We start from the raw sequence: 15,748 nt of genomic DNA, 5'->3' as shown, positions 1-15,748 counted from the left end.
TAGTGAGTTTGTGTAGGATTTGATTTATGTGGGTGGTGAGGGTGTTGCTGGGCCTTCCTGAGATACACTGTAGAGGAGGGAACTAGGCCTGAGTGCCGCTTTCTGTAGCCATATCATATTGTTAGCTCTGCTGGCTCAAATTCCCCTCTCTCAGCATCCTCCCCCTCCATGGATTACTTTGCTTAACTTTTCCTGCATTAATCACTTTTCTTTTCAGGATGGGGGGCGGAAGCAGCTTACCAGAGAGTTGATGATTCCCAGTTTGGTGGATAATAGCAGTAGCAAAGCACGTGGTTCTGCCCATTCCATTTTATTTTATCCAGTGTCACCGGAAGTTACATGTCCATTCCCTCCTCATCTGTTTGCAGACCCTAGTGCAACGGATGTAGGCACTGGGAGCATTATAACCAAAGCTGGCTTTGGATTTTCATTTGTCCTGAAGATTTTTGAGATCAAAAGGAGAAGTTCACTGCTCGGTGTGCCCTTCTCAGAGACCAGTGGAAGTCTGGGAGCGAGGGGTGGAAAGGACATCCAATCCTTTCTGAACTCTCTGGCTTCTAGAGCTTAAACTAAAATCAGACTCACTGAAGAGAAAATTATAGTTAATACAAATCTAAGCAGAGTTAAGGATGGTTAAGAAAGAGGGGGACAGGAAGTTATATAACAAAAATAAAAGTAATCAGCTGAAAAACTGGATGGAGGGTTGTTTTTAAGCATCTTTTTTCAATACTGTGGCGCCCTTGCTGATAACGTCCCATTACCCAGGCTCAGACAGAGGGCACCCAGAAAGGCTGATGTCCTTCTGTGCCTCACATGGCTCAGTAATGAGTACAATTTACTGAGCAAAATAGACAATTAGCAGCTGTAGACCTCTGGAGATTCCTATAAGCATACATCATTACTGCTCTGGAGTGATGCACATGCTTAGATATAAGCAAAGCGGAGAAAAGGCAGCTGCAAAGCACATCAACAACTGAAGAGTCCAGGTGAGTGGCCAGACACAGACCCCAGCTCAGTGCCTGGGGGTCGCTAAGGAAAGGACCTGGTATTTGCTAAGCTTTCTCATTAGAGGAAATGAGCCACACTTTGCCAGCTTTCCTCAATTTCCTCTGTGGCTCCCATATATTTTCCATTTTAAAAGTAACTAAAATGTATAGCATGCCAGACATAACGCTGAACTGGCATGTTTCTTGTGTAAATGTTGTACAAGGATCAAATTACAGAGGGAGCCATTCTTTATTGACTAGGGCCCAAAGAAAGTAGTGCTGGGGATGCCAGAGGATCAGGGGTTCTCATCTTCGGCACCACTGACATGCTGAGCCTGGCGATTCTTTGTTGTGGGCTGTCCTGTGCATTGTAGCATGTTCAGCAGCATCCTTGGCCTCTACCCACTAGATGCCGGTAGTTCCCCCACTCCACCCCACCGCAATCGTGACAATCAAAAATGTCTCCAGACACTGCCAAATGTCCCCTGGGGGGGAAAACTGCCCCTGGTTGAGAACCACTGCTGGAGGCGTACAGGGACTTAATCTTGCTCTGAGTTTCTCTGGGACTGTATTTTAATCATTTAGCCTCATTTTGCTCCAGTTTCCCTACCTGTAAAATGGAGACAGCATTTATAACTCAGTAGCCTAAAGAAGGGATGTACGTAGTTCTGTGTGATTACTTGGGAGTTCTATAAATGCTAAGAGATATCTGTCTCCCCAAATTTCCAGGACTCAAGGATCACTCTTAATCCTTGTGAAGGCAGTAGCTGAGGAGCAGGGGAGTTTGATGGGTGAAGGGTTAATGGTGTGGGAAATGATGAACAGTACTGGATTCTGATTTTACTTGAGAGCTTCATATTCAGCTCATTTCAACAATATACTCGTGAATAAAGGCTTTTTTTTGGAAAGTTAAAAAACGGGAGAGTGGAGGAAGGAGAAGGAGGCTGTTCAGAAGAGCAGTTAAGGAAATTGCTTTTGACCGGGGGTTGGGGGGTTGTGGTAATCTCTTAATGCTAAAGTGACTCATGTATAATCAGATCAAAGGACATAAAGAAGTAACCCCCCCAAAGAAAAATATCCTCCCAAATGACTACTGATCCTAGAACAGATTTTTCAGGTAATACAACAAAGACCAGAGAATGTTTGGAGAAATCTGTTTTTATCCTAGAACTTCTACATTTATGTTTCTTCTCTCCTTTGGAATTATGGAAAAGGGTTTATCTTCAACCCATGCTCTTTGAATGATACATAAAATGTTTTAATATCACAGGTGTTCTGATAATCTTCTAGAACTCTGTGTTGGAATGGTGAAAAAGGCCATCACCCTGACTTAGGCCTGAAGCAATCACGTTATTTTACTAGAAAGCCTCAGTTTAACTCTAAGGAAGGGCAAGTGCAGGGATTAGATGTAAACTGTCCGGGCAGATTTGTGTTCAGCCTTGCTGTGTTTCTGGTCCCTGCAATTATTAGATACACTCACAAAATTTACAACACTACCATATTGACACAGGCACAGTGCGGACAGAGAACATTGCCATCATCAGAGGGAATTCTGTTGGATAGCACTGCTTCAGTCTGTAAGGACCCTATTTGTCAGAAATGCACACTTGTAGTGACAGCATGTGCGCTTGTTATAGCAAGACCTCACCTCATTTAAAACAGGATTGCATTTTGGACTTTTCCATCCTTGGGCACTTTTCAATCTGTGAATGGCTCTTGCTGAACTTTTTACCTTGCTGCAGCATCTGTCTGTTACAGAAAGTGCCATGGGCCTGTCTCTCTGACATAACTGAGCGTACTGCCTCAGAAATATTTGTGCTTTAATCCAAGGCTGCTGAGCTGTCTCTTTCCATCTGGTCTCTCCATGCCCTGATCCTTGGTGGTGAAGCTAGTTTGTGCAGGATGTCTCTTCTGATACTGCCTAGAGCATAACAAAGAGTCTGGGAGAGGTGGCGAGAGAGTTTTCACCTTCCCTTCTTCGAAGCCCCAGTGTGGCTCAAAAAAGTGTTTCATAAGAAGGTATTAATTCACAAATTTAATCTCTCAAGTTTAATCTCTGAGGAGTTATCCCCTAAAGAATTAGTCTCTAGATTTTCCAACAGACATAGTACAAATTTAGTAATTAAGCCCTTTAGCAACATGGAAGAATTTTCAGGTGATATATTATCTATTACTAGCACCAACATTAGTTGCTCAGAAGCTACCATAATTAGAACAAAGGAAAAGATGTGGAAATAAAGACACACACTTTAAAAGATGTAATTTAAATCTGAGCCCAAGACTGTTTTGCGTGGTAGCAGGACTGAGAACAAGGAGTTGTGTGCTGTGAGTAGTGTTCCTGGAGGGCGAGGGGAAGGAGGTGGCGGGGGCGAGGTGATCCCCAGACAGTCTTCACTCGACTGCCTCACTTCTGATGGCGCGGTGCTGGTCCTCTTACTGCCCTCCTCTCTTCACTTTGCCTTTCTTTCCTGCTTTGGTCTGCTCGGAATGTTGGAGGGGGCTCAGTGTTTCTCAAGGGAGGTGCTGTTAACATTTTGATACAGTGATTCATCATCGTGTGGAACTTTGCTGTCCATTATAGGACATTTAGCATCCCTGGTTACTAAATACCTGTATTACTCTAACCAAGTCACTGAGTCAACCAGCATGGCCCCTCACATTTCCAAATACTGCCTGTGATTGAGAATCACTGGTTGCTAGAGAGTTGAGTGGGGTCTTTTGTTAGGAGGGAGGAGTAATTAGAGTTGCAGAAGGTGCAGTGCTCCGAGGGGCTGGCTCATTAATTTCTGATATGACCTGACCTTTTCCCAGTGCTGGAACTGCTTTGGGAGCCAATCTTATTTTTTAGGGACCAGAAGAATCAGGTTTTGCCAGTGGAAAACTTGGTCCCTGAACCTTGAAATCAACCAAGAAGTCACAGGGGGGATTCTGTCAGTGCCACAGAGGATGGAGAGACTACTAAGGCTCCCATAGGATGCTGGGTTTTTATTCTAGACTTACTGTGGCTGAACCTTCTAGATCTACTGAAAGTAAATGGTGGTCTACATGTGGCAGGGATCGACTGGGAGAAAAAATGCAGCAAGGGCAATTTAAAGACAATCCAGGGGAAAGGGGCTTTGCCAGCCATTTCTTTTCTTTCTCTGTGATTACAAAAACTGGCAAAGTAGCCCTAAATTTGTGAGGTTATGTGTAGACTGTCAGATGGGAGATCTGAGATTGTTTTATAGTTAGTAAAGAGAAAAGGAACACTTTCAGACATCTTGCTGTGGGGCCCCTATAAATGTCTTTGATTACAAGAACAGAAACTCATTCAAGTTGTCTTAAGAAATGGAAGGCTTAAGTAAGGATGCATGAGAAAATAAAACAAAGGCATGTGGCAAGTTGGGAGGAATCCCAGAGGCCTTTCAGGATGAGAAAGAGCCGTAGTCTGGCCAGACCTCATGGAGACAGGACCTCACTCAGGACCAGGAAGATTGTCCCCTGATCTGTTGCAACTCCAGCATGTATCTGCACTAACAGTACTTGATGAGTCCACATTCTACTTCTCAGCCATTAACATGGCTCAGCATTTCCGTTTTGGCTTCTCTGCTCATGTCTTCCTGTCGCCACAACCTAACTGATGGTCTGTGTACAGACCAAGAAGGAAAGGAATATGATAATTCTGTAGTAACTATCATCCCCCTGGTCAAAGCTCTTCTACCAGGCAGTCTTAGGGGTCTACAGTCTCTTGGTCCACACAGCTGTGGCCTAGGTCTTCTTGCCTCAACAAGGACTGTGGTTTCTCTGGAAGGGAGCAATGGTGGGGTAGACTGATAGAACATGAGACCTCTCTGGTATAAGGACCCTGAATTCTTAACCCTTGGAATCAATATAAACAGTGATTGTGGGTCATGTGTATAGTAAAGAATTGGAAGATTACTTTCAAAGCCTACACGTTCAGTAGCAATTGTGAAAAAGCCTGTATCCCTTTTTTTTTTTTTTTTTTTTTTTTTTTGAGGAGACTGACTGCATCCCAGTGCAGAATGGTAGGGAAATTGCTGGGCTATATGGTTGGGAAATGAGGAGTTGTATTTTCCATATGGATATCTTATTTTTTGCATCTGTCAAATGTGATTCTCTCAACCACCCATGTATCCCACAGGAATAATGGCTAGGTGGCTGTCTAAATGTTGAAAGACGTTTTGACGTCTCTGACAAGTGTTGTTCAATAGCTGGGTTTGTAAGATTCCAGTTCTGACAAAGGAAAATAACTTGGCTTATTACTCCAAAGATAAATTCCATATAGATGTTGTCATTTTGGGGTTTACTGCCTTACAAAGCAGACTTTAAAATGTTTTGTGTTGTAGTGTGTTTTGTTCATTTACCCCTAATCTTGGAGAGTTGAACCAGTGATTGAATATGACTTTACAAGGGAGTGCATTCTCATATTGCAGAAGTCTCTGTCCCTATTTATGATTCTGTGACAGGGTAAGAATGATGGTTCCAGCTCCATGGGCCTGCACAGCTGTGAAGGTTGTGCCCTGTGGTAGCACAAACAGTGAGCACATTGGCTCACTGAATCCACTGAAGGCTCTTACTCTTCTCAAGTAGCTGCAGCACCGTGGTGCCACATACAGAGAGTCAGTATTTCCTTAGATGCAGCTTCTTTTGAAAGAGGCAGAAGAGAAGTGCAGTGGGGCTTCTGCAACTGCTGGTTGAGGAAAGAATGTACTCTGTTATTGAAGGATGATCCGGGATCAGCTTTCTCACCCAGCTGCTGCCTACTAAGGGGAAAGGAGCAGAGATGAATCTTTTGCTTCAGTTTCTCTTCTTACTCTGTGAAGATCCCTATCCCCTCTATTGAATTTTTTTAATGAGAAGGGAAAAATAGAGCATTGTATCAAATTAGTTTTAACGTATATATTCGTGTTTCTTCTGAGCAGGAAGATTTGTATACAGATAACCACATATTTCCAGATTAAAATCTTCAGTTTTAATTTTAAACAAGTGCTAACCTTACTTTATCTTTAGTTTATACTGTAAGTCAAATTTGTGCATATCTAATTTATTTTTTACAAAAATAAAACAACATTATGTTTTTTCTCATAGAATCAGGAATTAATTTGCGGCCCTTGCATGAAGATTCTGTAGCAACAGTAAAGGCATCTGCTCTCTCTAGGGTGTAAAGAGATTCTGAAAGATGGCTGAGAGCCCCAGATCCTGAATTCTGGGATTTTGTCTTGCTGTAGTCCACTCCCTGTGAGGTTGTTGGGGGATAAATGTGCTCGGGAGGCAAGGACTGAGGACACAGATGCTTGAGGGGCGGGCTGAAACCTCCAGCTTTAGTGAACTGTCCTGTCCTTCCCATGAGCCACAGGAAGAGGTGATAGATCCTACTCAGGCTTTTTCCCTCCTGAGCCCATCATTGAATCTTGACCTTCAACCTTCCAAGAAACAAAGCTGTGGCTAGAGTATTGGGTTGGCCAAAAGGTTCGTTTGGTTTTTTCTGCAAGATGGCTCTAGTGGCATTTAGTTGTCTTCAACGTCACTGAAACAATTTTGTTAGATTGTATTGTGACAGCTGTCATATCAGTGTGCATTTAAAAAAAAAACATCAAAATTGGTGAATTTTTGTATAGCCATTTTAATACTGAAGATGGAAGAAAAAAGCAACATTTTCAGCATATTATGCTTTGTTATTTCAAGAAAGGTAGAAACAAAACTGAAATGCAGAAAAGGATTTGTGCAGTGTATGGAGAAGGTGCTGTGACTGATCGAACATGTCAAAAGTAGTTTGCAAAGTTTCGTGCTGGAGATTTCTCGCTGGACGTTGCTCCATGGTCAGGTAGACCAGTTGAAGTTGATAGCGATCAAATCGAGACATTCATTGAGAACAATCAACCTTATACCATGCTGGAGATCGCCGACATACTCAAAATATCCAAGTCAAGCGTGGATAATCATTTGCACCAGCTTTATTATGTTCACCGCTTTGATGTTTAGGTTCCACATAAGTGAAAAAAACCTTCTTGACCGTTTTTCAGCATGCAATTCTCTACTTAAACTTAACAAAAATGTTCCGTTTTTAAAACAAATTGTGATGGGCAATGAAAAAGTAGATACGGTACAATAATGTGGAACAGAAGAGATCATGGGGCAAGCGAAATGAACCACCACCAACCACACCAAAGGCCTATCTTCATCCAAAGAAGGTGATGTTGTGTATATGGTGGGATTGGAAGGGAGTCCTCTATTATGAGCTCCTTCCGGAAAAACCAAGCAATTAATTCCAGCAAGTACTGCTCCCAATTAGACCAACTGAAAGCAGCACTCGACGAAAAGCGTCCAGACTTAGTCAACAGAAAACACATAATCTTCCATCAGGATAACGCAAGACTGTGTGTTTCTTTAATGACCAGGCAAAAACTGTTACAGCTTGGCTGGGAAGTTCTGATTCATCTGCTGTATTCACCAGACATTGCACATTTGGATGTCCATTTACTTCGGTCTTTACAAAATTCTCTTAATGGAAAAACTTTCAATTCCCTGGAAGACTATAAAAGGCACCTGGAACAGTTCTTTGCTCAAAAAGATAAAAAGTTTTGGGAAGATGGAATTATGAAGTTGCCTGAAAAATGACAGAAGGCAGTGGAACAAAAGGGTGAATATGTTGTTCAATAAAGTTCTTGGTGAAAATGAAAAATGTGTCTTTTATTTGTACTTAAAAACCAAAGGAACCTTTTGGCCAACCCAATAATATCTTCAAACATGACTTCTTATCAGCACGTCCCCCTTAAAAGAAGTTTCCTGCATGAGGAAGAGGCAGACCAGGTGCATGCTTCCCTCAGCTGTCAAAAGCTATCCCCTTTCGGGCTTCCCTGGTGGCGCAGTGGTTGAGAGTCCACCTGCCTATGCAGGGGACGCAGGTTCGTGCCCCGGTCCAGGAGGATCCCACATACTGTGGAGTGGCTGGGCCTGTGAGCCATGGCCGCTGAGCCTGCTGTCCCCTTTCTATTGGAAAGAACACTTATTAGATCACCTCTGAAATTCTTAATTATTGGCATTAGTAAAATATTTGCCAAACATTAAATAGTAGGACATTAGTAGTAACCCCCAATTAGTGTCTTTTATTTTGAGAGCCCCAAATCCCATGTCAGTATGGTGGTACTGGACTTTAACTTCTTGTTCCTTCTGGTGTTTCTCTAAATGCCTTTCCATCTTTTCCCTCCTCTCACTAACCCTGTTACCTGGTGTAGATCCTTTGGTCTCTTTGCTCCCTTTCTTACATCTTTTTTGATTTTCAAAGTTCGGTGATTCCCAGCAGCCTGCAGGACAGTGTGCTTCTTAACTAGACATAAAGGCAGTCCACAGTCTGACTCCAACTTACTTTCTGACTTTGTACTCTTTCTATGCGCAAACTGCTCCTTACTCAGACTGGTCTTTGGTCCCATTGTCTACTCTCAGCATAGAATGCCCTTTCTTTTCAGTGGCCATTTGGTTTGGTAGCATTGAAAGACCTTTAACCTGTTAGCCAGATCTGCATTTCCATCTGGTCTCTATCAGATTTTAGAAAGGTGACTTTGGACAAAATATTTAATATCTCTCAGCCTCAATTTTCTTATTTGTAGGATGGGATTCATAATAACGCCCTTATAGGCTGCTTGTGAGCATGGTACCTGGGTTACCCCCTTGCCCGTGTCCTCTTTTCTTCCTGCCCAGCACAGAGCTCTGTGTGTAAGCTCATCATGTGTGCTTGCTGATGAAGTTACTGAACATCAGAATTGCCCAGCTGATCTGAATCACATTTCTTGATTAGCCACCCTCTGCCTGTCACTGCCACACCTTCTCTAACCACATGTTTTTTAGATAAGACCCCAGCCCCACAACTCTATCAGTAAGTACCTAAAGATATACTCTCCTAGAGTATGGAGAAAGGGGACTTTTGTACACTGTTGGTGGGAATGTAAATTGGTGCAGCCACTATGTAAAACAGCATGGAAGCTCCTTAAACTAAAAATAGAGTTACCATATGATCCAGCAATCTTACTCCTGGGCATATATCCAGAAAAGATGAAAACTCTAATTCAAAAGATACATGCACCTCAATGTTCATAGCAGCACTATTTACAATAGCCAAGGCACAGAAGCAGTCTAAAAGTCCATCGACAGATGAATGGATAAAGAAGATGCAGTATATATGTACAATGGAATATTACTCAGCCATGAAAAAGAATGAAATAATGCCATTTGCGGCAATGTGGATGGACCTAGAGATTGTCATACTGAATGAAGTAAGTCAGAAAAGACAAATATCATACGATATCACTTATATGTGGAATCTAAAAAAATGATACAAATGAACCAATTTACAAAACAGAAATAGACTCACAGACATAGAAAACAAACTTATGGTTACCAAAGAGAAAATGGGGAGGGGGGAGGGATAAATTAGGAGATTGGGATTAACATACACACTACAATATATGAAATAAACAAGGATTTACTGTGTAGCACAGGGAACTATGTTCAATATCTTGTAATAACCTATAATGGAGAATAATCTAAAAAATAATATATATGTATGAATAACTGAATCATTTTGCTGAACACCTGAAACATTGTAAATCAACTACATGTCAATAAAAATAAATAAATAAAAATGAAAAAAAAAGATCGAATGAACTTGGTTCTTTGGGAAAAAAAGAAGATACTGTCCTCCTTCTACCTGTGATGGTGAAAATTATCCTGGACCCTCATAATCTCCTGGTGTATCTGCCCACATCAGAAATTGGAGGCAGTTTCAGGGTCACCCCATATAATATAATGCTGAGCACTGATTCATTGTCTTCGCAGTTGTTTCCTCTCACGTATAGTGAGATTTATCATGAAGATCAAATGCTATGATTACAACTGTCATCATAAGGTATACCTCTTTAAAACAAACTTTTCCAGTGCCCAACCAACAGGCTTTTTATTCCAAACATCATTTAATAAAATGCAACATGACATTAACAGGATTGCTTGTACAAACCCTTGGAGTTCATTTAAGCAGACTGTCCCATATGGATTCTCAGTTATAGCACGTTTGACATGAATAAACCTGCCAGTGTTCTCAAACAATGGTGTTGCTGTCTGCCCTTCTCACTGTAGAGCTGAAAGCATATCTGTGTTTCTTTTGTTCACTCTATTTAAATTACAGTTTTACACCTCTTGCTCAAATGATTTTAAGCCATATGTTAGGCTTATAAATTGTAGTTTTTAAAACCTAACTCCTTCTGGCCCTTCTCACTCTTTCTTCCTCTTTTTTCTCCATTTTCCTTATTGTTTCATGCACAAAATAAGGCTTTAAAATTTTTTTCTACTCAAGGTGAGAATAACTTAAATATTGCTTTTCTGGTTTTTTTTTTTTTTTTTAGTTTTTAGCATGGGGCTGCAATTTCATATATATGTGTGGGTCTCATTGCATTAATTTTGTCTCTTTTCTTGCTTGTTTTTTAAAAATTTTGTATTGGAGTATAGTTGATTTACAATGTGTTAGTTTCAGGTATACAACAGAGTGATTCAGTTATACATATACATATCCATTCTTTTCAGATTCTTTTCCCATATAGGTTATTGCAGAATATTGAGTAGAGTTTCCTGTGCTATACAGTAGGTCCTTGTTAGTTATCAATTTTATATATAGTAGTGTGTATATGTTAATCCCAATCTCCTAATTTATCACTCCCCCCCACATTTCCCTTTTGGTAACCATAAATTTGATTTTGAGATCTGTGAGCCTGTTTCTATTTTGTAAATAAGTTCATTGGTATCATTTTTTTTAGATCCCGCATATAAGTGATATCATATGATATTTGCCTTTCTCTGACTGACTTCACTTAGTATGGTAATCTCCAGGTCCATCCATGTTGCTGCAAATGGCATTTTTCATTCTTTTTAATGGCTGTGTAATATTCCATTGTATATATGTACCACATCTTCTTTATCCATTCCTCTGTTGATGGACATTTAGGTTGCTTCCATGTCTTGGCTATTGTAAACAGCTCTGCAATGAACATTGGGGTGCCTGTATCCTTTTGAACCATGTTTTTCTCCAGATATATGCCCAGGGGTGGGACTGCTGGGTCATATGTTAGCTCTAGTTTTAGTTTCTTAAGGAACCTCCATACTGTTCTCCATAGTGGCTGTACCAATTTATATTCCCAACCAGTGTAGGAGGGTTCCCTTTTCTCCATACCCTCTCCAGCATTTATTGTTTGTAGATATTTTGATGATGGCCATTCTGACCAGTGTGAGGTGATACCTCATTGCAATTTTGATGTGCATTTCTCTAATAATTAGTAATGTTGAGCATCTTTTCATGTACTTTTTGGCCATCTGTCTTCTTTGGAGAAATGTCTAGATCTTCTGCCCATTTTTCTGTTGGGTTGTTTGTTTTTTTGATATTAAGCTACATGAGCCATATGAGAGGAAATATTTGCTTGAGTTTATTGATGAGAGGCATAAGTACAACTGCGTGGGTTTTTCTGTGGAAAAAAAAAATTCCAGAAAGCAAAACTTGAATTTGCTGCACACTGGCAACTATTTACATAGCATTTACATTGTATTTACAACTTACATAGCATTTACATTGTATTAGGTAATACAGAGGTATTAGGTAATCTAGAGATTACTTAAAGTATACGAGAGGATGTGCATAGGTTATATGCAAACACTGTTATTTTATACAAGGGACTGGAGGGTCTGTGACTTTTGGTATCCCCGCAGATACCTAGGGACAACTGAATTGTTCTTTCCAGATCCTTTTTTTTGGAGAAGAGTTATGATAGAGTTTTTTTGTTTGTTTGGGGTTTTTCTGGGCTAGTAATCAGAAAGATTATCTAGTGTAACTTCTTTTTTTTTTTTTTTTTTTGCGGTACGCGGGCTTCTCACTGCTGTGGCCTCTCCCACTGCAGAGCACAGGCTCCAGACGCGCAGGCTCAGCAGCCATGGCCCACGGGCCCAGCCGCTCCGCGGCACGCAGGATCCCCCCGGACCGGGGCACAAACCCGCGTCCCCTGCATCGGCAGGCGGACTCTCAACCACTGCACCACCAGGGAAGCCCTAGTGTAACTTCTTTGAATGGAGAGATTTTATAGGCAGGCAACAGGAGCCTCCCAACCACTTCTCTCCATGAGCACTGATGGAGGGAGTGCCTGTGTGTGAGTGTGTTTTAGGGTGGAAAAAAAGGGAGGGTGCTAACAATAAACTGGGACACTGGGTTGCACAAAGTTGCTTGTTAATCCTTTCGAAGGGGAGACACCAGAGCTCAGCCATGTATCCTTCCTCACAGAGTTATTCTTAGTTGCAGGAGGCAAGAAATATACAGCCTCTGATCAAGTTGGATTTTTTTAAAACTGTTGATTTTGCGTTTTTTATATTACGGGCACCAGGATGAGGACAGCAACGGGAAGGAGAGGTACAGCAGCTGATATGTAGCCACTTTGTGACTTGTGTTAGGTGGGGTATCCTACTCCTTCTTCAATTTTAAATAACCCTCTCAATTTCCTGCCCTGTGGGCTGAGAACTTTTCTCCTGCTGGAAGCTCTCCCCTGTTCCCTCAGAATTTAGGAAGAAGAGAAGATGGGGTCAGACCTGGCTCAGAACGATTGATAGCCCCTCTGTGGGTTTGTTCCTGAGGAAGGAAAAAGAACTTGCATCTTACTTTACTTCACGTCACACCCTGCTTGGCCCTCAAATCGCTGCTCTCAGATGTGCTCTCTCCGCCACATCCTGTCTGTCTGGGGTTCCCTCCCTCTCTTTTAAAATTTTTGCTGCTGGGCAGGCCACTAAATGTCGTGGCTAATCCCTTGTGCCTACAATCCTTCTTCCCAGGGTGAAAAAGATGGGAGAGGGATGCTCCTGAGGGGTGAGAGGCCCAACAAGAAGAGACCCAGAAGTGCCAAGGGCAAAGCCCTATTTCCCAGTTCAGTGCCAGGCCTCCCTGCTTACCTGCTTCTTTGGGCATCACAGTTTAAGGCCACATTTTTGAGCTAGCAGACTTTGTTACTTATTGGAATTTTTTTCCCCTCAATTACATATTTGTCTCCACAGTTAGATACTGAGTCTCCACAGGCGTGGACCCTGCCATGAACTTCTCTTGCATTCTTTGCATGGCCTACACTGTAGGAGGCACATGGCAGGGCCTCAGAATATGGGGGTTTCATTGCATTAATAGTTTGTAGCCTATCTTACTCATTCCCTTACCTTCACTTAATTACCATTTTTATCTGTTTCTTCAATGACCACCACTTGCCTGGTTCTCCCTGGAGTAGCATTTATTCTTCCAGGTGGGTCAAACTCTGCATGCCTCCAAAGCTATCTGCAGTTGGGTTGGTTTGGCCATATCTGACTTTATCTGTTGAGCTGAATCTTACCTTTTCCTCTCTTGTAACCCTGCGAAGAGCCTGCAATCTCAGGAACATGAGCCTCACTTTTTACTTAAGGAGCTTCCTTAACTACCAGGAGATGGAAGGGCCTGAGTTCTTTTTCATCAGGTCTCACTTAAATTGACTGTGTGGTTAGAGAGTGTCCTTTCACCTCTGTGTAGTGTACTTTAATAATTGAGAGTGATCCCAGCTCCCTTAATCATGTCACTTACTCTGTTACTTTTGCTTTCATTAAAGTCGTCCTATTCCTTTGTCCTAGTTGTTTAATGCAGTTTTTTTTCCCTAGCCAGACTCATTTCTTTGAAGGGCAGGGACAAGACCTAATTCTCTTTTATCCTTGGCTACCCTTTTTCTCCCTATAGACCAAGCGTAAGACTCCATTCAAATTAGGTGATCCATAAGTGTTTTAACCTAATTAAACCCAAGCATTTATAGAGTTCAACAGGAAGAAATGCCTTTAATACATTAGCTTCTAAACACACCTTAGGGGTCAGCTGGTCCACCTCTTTTTATGATCAGTTTATTGATTCAGTTATTTCTTCATTCATCCCTCCCTCCTTCCCTCTATTTCGTACCAGCCAAAGCCCTATAAGGAGCAAGAGATCTGAGGTGAATATAGACATGGAGCTTACTATCAAGTGGGGAAGATAGACAATGAACAAATAATAAAGTCTGAAAGCTGTAAGTACTGGGAGCTACAGAAGCCCACCACGGGGAGCTATCTTAGGGTCCAAGGAGGCTTTTGTGAGAATGTAAGGTTTAAACTGAGGATTATCAACCCAGAGAAGGGAAGTGACTTGCCCAAGGCCAGTCAGTAGCTCCTGTATAGCAGAGCTTGGCCTGCAACCCAGATTTCTACCCTGCCCTGGGTTTATTCCCCTGAATTTCATGAGAATGCTGTGAAAACTCTCATCGTTAAAGTACTTTGATCTTCTGAATTTCATTGTGTACACACCTCTTAGCTATTACATGACTAGCTTACATTTTGATGAGAAAACCTTATGTATTTTTTCCTTCCTTGCCACCTGTGAAGCAATGTGCAATGCTTTAGTACCTTCCCTTCTTCTGGAGTTGTTATTGGCTTGCCTTCTATTAACCTTCTCTCAATCCTGTGATAGTTTATGTTCTTCATAAGTTTTTTTTTTTAGATGTTGGGGGGTAGGAGTTTAGTAATTTATTTATTTATTTTTCCTGTGTTGGGTCTTCGTTTCTGTGTGAGGGCCCTCTCTAGTTGTGGCAAGTGGGGGCCAGTCTTCATCACGTTGCACGGGCCTCTCACTATTGCAGCCTCTCTTGTTGCGGAGCACAGGCTCCAGACGCGCAGGCTCAGTAGTTGTGGCTCACGGTCCCAGTTGCTCCGCGGCATGTGGGATCCTCCCAGACCAGGGCTCGAACCCATGTCCCCTGCACTAGCGGGCAGATCCCCAACCACTGTGCCACCAGGGAAACCCCTTCATAAGTTTTAAGTCTTATTTAATTTCCCCTAACTCATTAGGAGATTTTAAACTTTGTCCTACAGGGTGGTAAAAATTAAGGACTCAGGAATTATAGAAATTGGGAGTGGCCAAAAGATACATGATGAAAAGTAAGAACTTTAATAAAAATTTTAAAATTTCAGAGTAAACTTCAGGGGTTCTCTGAGATGAGCCTCAAGAGTAGAGACCGGAAAGGGATCTTTTTGCCAATTTTTCCTAACTCTTCAAACCTTGTTACATAGAGGGCTTGGCTAGAGATGCCAGCTGGTAAAAACTAAGAGAACTTCATGTATCTATGCACAAATTTTTCACGTAGTATGCATGGGAGGAAGAGCAAGGCAGTGGGGATGGAGTCCTTGGAAGGAAGATGTTAGAAAGGGGCCCTCTTAACCTATAGATAGAGTGGGTATTCTGCATTGGGCCTGTACAGATAGTCCTATGATAGAAACATTTTATCATTCTGTATTAGTTTGCAGAGAAATACAGAAAATATGATTTGTGCAAGATCACACATCTGGTTAATGAAGTCTTGAACTGTGTGGAATTGTCTGCAAAATGTTTACATTTAAGGGCATTTTTTTCTGGGTGGGTCTGTTTTCATAAGATTCTCAAACAGGGTTCTCATCACAGAAAGGTTAAGAATAATGGTACTAGCAGAAAATACTGATTTTAAAAAGTTTGGAGTGATAGAATCTTTCCATATGTGTCATGAAAATCAGAAATTGTTTAAAAATTGCTCTTTTATTGTATAATAAAAGTTTACACGTGACAAAAATCACAAGACTTAAAGATGTGACTAACTGAAAAATATTTAGAGCATGTTTATTGTGAATATCTCTAACATGCAAGTAGAAACACATCAGCAGTGTGTTTCAACAAC

The 15,748-nt window shown here is 41.5% G+C and overlaps 1 protein-coding gene across 2 annotated transcripts in view; it reads left to right on the top strand.

The window, feature by feature from the left end:
• Positions 1-15,748, top strand: part of TMEM108 (transmembrane protein 108) — a 397,442-nt gene that overhangs the window by 6,941 nt on the left and 374,753 nt on the right. The gene's annotated exons all lie outside the window — the stretch shown is intronic.

Source organism: Monodon monoceros, unplaced genomic scaffold (assembly GCF_005190385.1).
Source record: "Monodon monoceros isolate NGI ecotype Baffin Bay Population unplaced genomic scaffold, NGI_Narwhal_1 Super_Scaffold_11, whole genome shotgun sequence".
Lineage (NCBI taxonomy): Eukaryota > Metazoa > Chordata > Mammalia > Artiodactyla > Monodontidae > Monodon > Monodon monoceros.
The sequence above is the reverse complement of the archived record's forward strand: the minus strand, read 5'-3'. Positions and strand labels throughout refer to the sequence as shown.